Source organism: Cavia porcellus, unplaced genomic scaffold (assembly GCF_034190915.1).
Source record: "Cavia porcellus strain 051 isolate PalLab524CR breed Dunkin Hartley unplaced genomic scaffold, mCavPor4.1 scaffold_27, whole genome shotgun sequence".
Taxonomy (NCBI): domain Eukaryota; kingdom Metazoa; phylum Chordata; class Mammalia; order Rodentia; family Caviidae; genus Cavia; species Cavia porcellus.
In genome coordinates this window covers 213,489-219,493 of record NW_026947510.1, presented here as the reverse complement: position 1 = coordinate 219,493, position 6,005 = coordinate 213,489, and positions in this window count along the sequence as shown.

Below are 6,005 nucleotides of genomic sequence, written 5' to 3'. Positions count from 1 at the left end.
GACTCCGGTGTCTGCGCAGGGCTGAGGTGAGGGGGCAGGGATGGCGGTTTAGGTGCTCTGCCCCGGTAAATCTTCGGGACACCAGGCTATTTGGAAAGGAAGATGGATCTTACTTCCCTCAGCTCCCCTAAAAAAGAGACAATTTAAGGAGTCCCACAGACACCCGGACAGATGCCCAGTGACTTGCGGGGGACACTGTCAGCTCCTTCTGTGTCTTCTGGAACATTCTGTAGGGAGGTTTCTAGTGCAGGGGTGCAGGACAGAAGGCAGGTGCATTGCTATTTGGAACAGAGGGGTCTGGAGTATCTTGCTGAGGGAGTCTGTGGCTCCCCTTATGTGACTCCTGAGTGACCTCAGCCCCGCCCTTGTTCCCTGCCACAGGACTGACCTAAGCCCCAGGTGGTTCAGAATCTAACTGGTTGAGTTATTTCAGAAGAGCAAACTGCTGGTGAAGTGTCTCTACTCTAGGACGCACCGGGGAGCCAAGTCTTGGTTCCTTTCTGTGAAATGGGGGCATTAAGAGCATCAACAAGGTTTCCCTGAGTTCTCTGTGACACCGACCCCTAGTGGTGGCAAAGTTCACTGCTTGCCTGATGTGACTCCTACCTCCCCCTCCACCAGGTGGCCTCATGCTAGTTTCTTTCCTGACTGGTATTTCCACCTGGGCGTCTTTTGCCTCAGATGCAACCTTTGATCTGACTCCACTGTCCTATCCTGCTCCCCTTCACCCAGTTACCTTAGCCTCGAGGGAGAGCCTAGTTCCTCCCTCTCCCCCTCTTCATGTCCAAATGGTGTCTAAACCCTGTCATTGCTCCCCTTAAAAATCTCTCAAATATGACTGTCTCTTATGCAGCCGTTGCTGCCTCCTCCTTGACTCTTACCCTCTCCGTTTTTACCTCATCTGTTTTAAGAGGCTTCTCCCTCCCCACTCTTGACGCTGACGGTTCTGACAGCAGTGAGTTTCACTCCAGCACATCCCTAACTGGTGTCAGGTGCCATCCTGCTCTTCAGGAAACTCCCTATCTCCTGCTGTTCCTGTGCCTTGGTGCCTTAACCCAGGAGGGTCTGGTCCAGCCTCCCTCCCTCCCTGGCCTCTTTGCCTGGGCGCCAGTCACACAAAATGCTACACTTTCTGAAGTCACTGGACATTTTCTTGTCTCTGAGGCTTTGCATATACTATTCCTTCTGCTGAGTACGTACTGTCCCCTATGTCTTCTGCGCCCCTTGGTCACATTTCTGTGACAGTGTTTTCTACAGGCTGCGGCACAGGTCTGCCTGTATTCTCTCATTAGGCCTCATTAGTAGGGGTGCAGAAAAGGGTGAGTGAGGTGGTGTGTGGATCTCAGACACAGAGAAGACTCCCTGGTGGGCAGGGAGCGCTGTATTGGTGGGCCATGGGCCTGGGAAATCAGGGGACAGAAGACGGCCAATCAGATGCCCTGCAGCAGCCTCTCCTGTTGTGGTGTGTCTAGATGCCGGGCTGTTTTGTCACTGTCTACGACAGCACCAGTTCATCCCGGAGCCCTCTGAAGGTCACAGCCTTGAGGCATGCAGAGCTTTAGCTTTCAAACGAGTTTGAGAGAGCTTTTCATTTGTGGTTCTGAATTCACATGCGTTTCATCCCCGTTTTCCCCTCTTGTTATTCAACTCACCCACTTTCTCTTTCCTAGCCCTCATTCTCGGTCCACACTCACCGCTGTCTTCGAGACCACAGCTTCCCACATAGAAGTGTAGAGGCCATTGCTTCTGCTTGCCTTCGGAGCCTCCTACCTGGGGCTGAGACTTTGGACTCAGGGTCTTTATTTACCTCGTTTTAGGGGACTTGGAGTTAGGCAAGTTGGTTGTGAATTCTGTTCGTCTCTGATGTATATAAACCTTGCGTACCACAAGGCAGCCTAGTCTTCACAGCACCTGCCAATCTCTGGGTCATCTTGGATCATCTGTCTCAGGCCTCTTCTGGGGTTCAACCACTTGGCAGCAGCTTCCAGGACTCCGGTCAGAACCACTGACTGCTGACAGTCTCTTAGAGGTGAACTTTTCTGTTCCTTCTCTTCATCCCTGGGATCTGACACTTGAGAAGTCAGCCCAAAATTTCCATGTCTGTCTGTGACAGCTGGGCAGGCAGAGATGCCACTGCGGGTGAGCAGGGTGGTGGAAAACCAGAGGTCTGGGGAAGATGTCAGACTCCCCTTTCCCCAAACTTATGCTCTCAATTGCCAACTCATCCTGCTACGCTCTGTCACACACACACACACACACACACACACACACACGCACGCACGCACGCACGCCCACACACTGGGGTGTGGGAATCACATGCACCGCTTGCCATGAGACAAGATGCCAAGTCTGCTGATGGAGGGAAAGGGCAGCAGGCAGGAATCCAAATGGATTTTTATTTTGTTGCTCAAAATCTCCTGGAAAGATGTTTCCTGACAGCTCATAGAAGCTGGCAAAGCCTCAGGATCTCAGGCCTTGGCAGGGTTTCCAGTTCACCTATTCCTGCTTTAATTAGAAATAGCAAACATATTTTCTTTGGCCTCACTCAAGGTTTTCCTCCCATGGCAGGAGACTATTTTCCTCCCAAGTCCACTCTGCAGTGAAAATTAATTAGCTGCTTAAAAGCTAAATGATAAAGAGCTCTGTGCTTGGGGAAGAGCAGAGCAGCAGCAGCAGATACATTAACTACTATTTCAAGAACAACACGTTTCTCTTGCTACCAATCAGAGACCTGAATAGTCTCTATGCTTTTGGGGCCGGTGGACACGAACACAGCAATGCGGTGCCCACGCTGTGGTATGGAACCTAGTGTGCAGCTTATGTGCCCATCAACAACACTTCTGAAATCTCCATGCATCAGTCCCCCTTGGTGACTTTCTTAGGGAAGGTCAAGGACCACAGTCACCCCTCTCACTTCCACAAAGGGAGGGTAGGCTGTGCCCACGAGGCTCCTCTGTGTACTGCGGGACTGGTTTCCTGATCCCCAGCTTCTAGGGAAGGCTGTCCTCACCTTGCATCCTGTGGTCACAGTGTGCTCTCTCTGGCTGCCTCCCAGAGGGAGGAAGGAGGAGGTAGGGAGATGGGTGCCGAGAGAGATGAGTGAGCCCCTGCCAGCCGGCGGCGTCTGACAGACAGAGGGGAGGAGCTGCCACATCTACCTCCACAGCGATGCTGGAGTCCCTGCCTCTCCTGCAGCACCACACTGCAAAGTGCTTAAAATACCCTTGCCCTACAGGAAAAGGACAAACCAGGGTCTAAATTTAGCTAGCTAGCAACAGTGGGTGGGAGGAGGGGGATGGAGATTCTGGGATGTGGTGGCGCTGGCTTTGTTAGAGAAGGAGTAGGAACCTTGTATCTGCTGACAGATTCTAGTCCACTTGGATAAGGGAGCCCTGTCCATATTATTCAGTCCCAAAGCCCTGACCCCAATTCAGGCAGCACCTCTCCCATCTTCAGGGTGTGTTTCCCTCAAAAACAGATTGGGGATGAGTGGCTCCTCTACCTGGGGGTCACAATGTGGCTGGCTCTGAGGCTGGAGCTGGTAACAGGTGCAAAAGCCTCACTGGTGAAGGTTTCTGATTTGCATGAGGCCGTTGAAAGAACTGCCTTCCTTGCATGGCACCATGCAGAAGGGAAATAGGTCCACAGGGCGCGACTCAGTGAGGAGAGGGTCACGTGATTCCCCGAGGTTGGACAGCCCGGGCTCTGGCCCTAGGTGAACAGTGGTTGCTCCCTCCCCTGGGCCTTCGAGGTTGTGCACTCTCAGCACAGACTCCTGGGCCAGGGGAGGTGGGCCAGAGAAGGTGAGGTAGTGGGAAGAGGGGTTGGGACCAGGGACTTTGCCACCATCGGTGAGGCCTGTGTCCAGCCATTCAGCGTTGTCCTGCCCTCCAATTTCTTTTGTTTTTTTGTTAGTAAATGTTGGCAGTACACAGCATTCACATTCCTCATGGGGAATTAGTACACATACATGTACATCTTAATTCTTTGTTCACTCCTTTATCCTTTCCTCTCATCTTTTGATCCCCTTTACATTTGGGAAAGCTCTCTCCATTTTCCTGTTATCTTTTATTTTGCTCTTTATTTATATTTTGTGTTTCTTATCTAAGAGGAACAGTGTACTATTTAAGCTTGGGTATAAGATTTGTTTCACTTAACAGTATGATCTCATCGTGCATCTGTTTTCCTACAGATGACTCAAGTCACCCTTCTTTATGACTGAGTAGTACTCCATTGTGTTTAAATACCACAATTTCTTTATTCATTCATCTGTTGAGGGACATATAGGCTGATCCCAAGACTTAGCTATTGTGAATTGTGCTGCTATAAGCATGATTATGCATATATCAAATGTCTTTGACTCTTTTGGGAAGATACCTAGAAGGAGTAGCTGGGTTGAATGGACATATATTTTTTAACTTTTTGAGGAATCTCCACATAGATTTCCATGGTGGTTGTACGAGTTTACATTCCTACCAATAATGTGTAAGTGTTTATTTTTTAACAATAGAACTTTTCTTGAGTAACTCAGAAATGATACACTGAAGTGCACATAGTTACTTGTTAGCAAATTTTTTGTCATTAATTGTCAGGAGATGGACAGAACTGTCCCTAGCCCTGGTGATATGGACGGTCTAACATCATGGAGCCTTGAGTAATTCTACTCCTAAAATGTGTGTGAACCTTGTTCAGGCCTATCTGAGGCACGTCTGGTTGTCTCTTAGACACTGGGAACCACATTATGGGTCAGATAAGAATTAAATGTGGAGGGGCCAATATCTCAGATTGTGAAGTCTGAACACAAACTCCTGTTACCTCCACCGTCTCCAGATGGTTCTGGGATTGTAAGTTTTATAATTGCTTGGTTACTTGGCTATACAACTGAATTTTGGAGACCCAGATTGTGACTTTAGTTACTAAGAGTGCTGTATTTTTTTTCCACTGAAAAGATGAGAAAGAATAGGGACCCCTTATGTGCCATTCTCTTGTTACGATAGAGATGTGACTGAGCTTACTGTGAACCCAAAGGCTAAGCATGTAAATCAAGAGTGTATTTAGAACATTTTAAGAATCAGATTTGCTTGAAGATGCCTGGTGACTGCTGGTGACTCCAGAGGCCTCCATGGAGAAGCACAGCAGCAGAGCAGAGCAGTGGATTGGCCCAGACTGCAGTGGCTGATGGTGAGGTGTTCCCATTGGGACTTCCCTGGAGAGGGTGATTGGCTGGGAGCCTTTTTTTTGACTGGAAGCCATCTTGAAGAGAGACCAACTGAGCTCAGGACTTGAAGTGGCTGCTGGCTTCACCTACCAGCATCCAGCTCAGTTCAAACTGCAGGGAGCCGAGAACTGTCACAGCTGGGTGAATCTGTTTCCAGCCTCGAAGCTGGAGGCCAGCCTGAATGTTAGAGGAAACAGGGGTGCAGACTCCCTGGGATTATCTCCTACCCTGCCATGGAGCTGCTGCTGGCTTACTAGGACTGACCAATGCAGATCTGGACTCCTGTCTGTCCAATTGTGTACCGGTGGCAGCAAAGACATAACTTGAAGTGGACATTGTTTTTCCTTTTCTTTTTTTCTGTTTTTCTTTCTTTTTTAAAAATTGCGTTTTGGTTTTTCCTTCATTGTTTGTTATTATTTTATGACTGTGAACATGGTTTCTAGTTTTGTTGTTGTTCTGTTCTTGTTTTTATTTTTTTATTCTTTCCTTCTCTTTTTCCCTCGTGTCTTCTGCACCAGTTTCCCAAAGTTTGTGTGATCTTCCTTTGTCCTCTGGCTTTCCTTCTGATCTCTTCCCCTTTCTTTTATTTCTCTATTTTCTCCCCAACCCTTTTAGCTTTCCTCCCCTGAGGGCAAAATTGCCGTACTGAGGGCTTATTTACTGCATACAATTTTCTTGTTTGTTATAGATTTTGTTATATAACTACAAATCTAGTTCATATGGTTAAAGGTAGTAAACTAAATTACCTCAGTTTGTCATTTTCTAAGCTGTGTTTGATGCTACTGTT